Here is a 1727-nt window from a genome sequence, read left to right as displayed (position 1 = left end):
CATCTAGAAGCCACACAAACTTTGCATTCATTGACATTCTTATTAGCAAAATCTTTCCTAGAAAGCATGCAATCATTGGGACAAGCATGGATTTTTTCATACTTTAAGCCAAGCCTTCAACTATCTTTTTCGTCTCATAGAAAGAAGGGAAAATTTCTCCCTCAGGCAGTGCATCTTTCTATAGTCCCAAGCAAAGCATTAAAAGATCATTTTGTACGATATATTTGCAGCAAAAAACAATTTGCTAAACTTCTTACATCCAGGATGTAATTCTTTATTTTCTCCTTCATGAGCCGTTCAAACTTATCCACCTCTGGATGAAGTTGATTTCTAGATGGATGAGCAGTATTCTCTTGTAAGTTTTTGCTCCATGCCACCCCTTCACTAATGTCAATATCCATGAACTGGTGTAACGCCTCCAAATTGATCATGTATCATTCCTCGCATATCATCGTCCCTTAGAGTTGGCTCGCTGCGATTTATTTGCTCGAGAATTAGTTGTTCCCTTTAGAGACTCCCCATGAAAAACCAAGTATCATATGACGGTATAATACCATTAATCACAAGATGATCATAGTTGTATCCCGATTTACTTAAAGGATAAGCACACACTCCGTACAAGGACTGTTGCGCCCCTTTTCTCGTGAAATCGGGTTTCGGCATTTTTGGGACAACTCCTTTTTGAGAGGGTAGGGAATTGGGATCTGAAAGAGTCACCACCTAATGGATTAAGGTGCGTTAGGGCACCTAGAGCAGATAACTCATGTTTTTACAAGTTTACATCACCAGAGAATCGGGTAAGGGCTCAAAATTACCTTGAAGGGAAGGTGTTAGGCACCCCTCGAGGTCCACAACGGTGGGTCCCGGCGAACTTAAATTATGAATTATTCTAATAAAGAAGTGAGAGGAATATTTAATAGGCATTGGGGGTCCTAAATTTTTTAGCCTAAAGGGTCACCTCGTGCAACATAAATAATACTCGTAACTCCCTCGAGTCGGGGTGTTACTCATATTATTCAGCGGGCACAGACTATCATCTCCTACTACCCGATTACTATCTTTGAGTTGTTACCTAAATTGCCTCTAATTGATTCTAGTTCGATCCCTATGCGTGCAATACCGTCCATTACCAATGGCACTGGAGGTATTAGGACCTCTATTTGGATAGTTTCTAGACCAAGCCTAGGTTGCTCAAAAATGTAAAAGACTAAGCGACAAACAAAATATGTTAGGACTTCCAAGTAGGACATGAAAGTATGAAGCAAATAAGGGCTCACATTAACCTCGGCACATAAACAACAAATACACGCAATTAATTAACAATCTTTATTGATCTTTTAAAAAAAATCCTATGGGCAGTATATCTATGCGAGAAGACAGACGTACAGAAACAATTTCATTAAGGCGAGTGTCTAAACCTGTTATTTTGCCTACTAATTTTTATTCAGCATGATCTGGCAAGTTCAGGAAGTAATACATCACAATCATAAATCCAGAATTATTAAATCCTACAAGTATATTGCCTAAGTGATTTCCAAGCGCGATTGTATTCAAAATCAATTAATAGAATCTATAGGCCCTGATTGCTACGAATTTGATGACTACAGACCTATAGACATGATTTCTAGGTGTAGCACTGACTTTAGCTTACAGAGATTGGTTTATATTCTCTTTTAATCCTATTGGCATGATCTCTAACTGTTGTACTTACTTAAGTCCTAATAGCA

This window comes from Nicotiana attenuata, chromosome 11 (assembly GCF_001879085.1).
Source record: "Nicotiana attenuata strain UT chromosome 11, NIATTr2, whole genome shotgun sequence".
In the NCBI taxonomy this organism is placed as follows: domain Eukaryota; kingdom Viridiplantae; phylum Streptophyta; class Magnoliopsida; order Solanales; family Solanaceae; genus Nicotiana; species Nicotiana attenuata.
The sequence above is the reverse complement of the archived record's forward strand: the minus strand, read 5'-3'. Positions refer to the sequence as shown.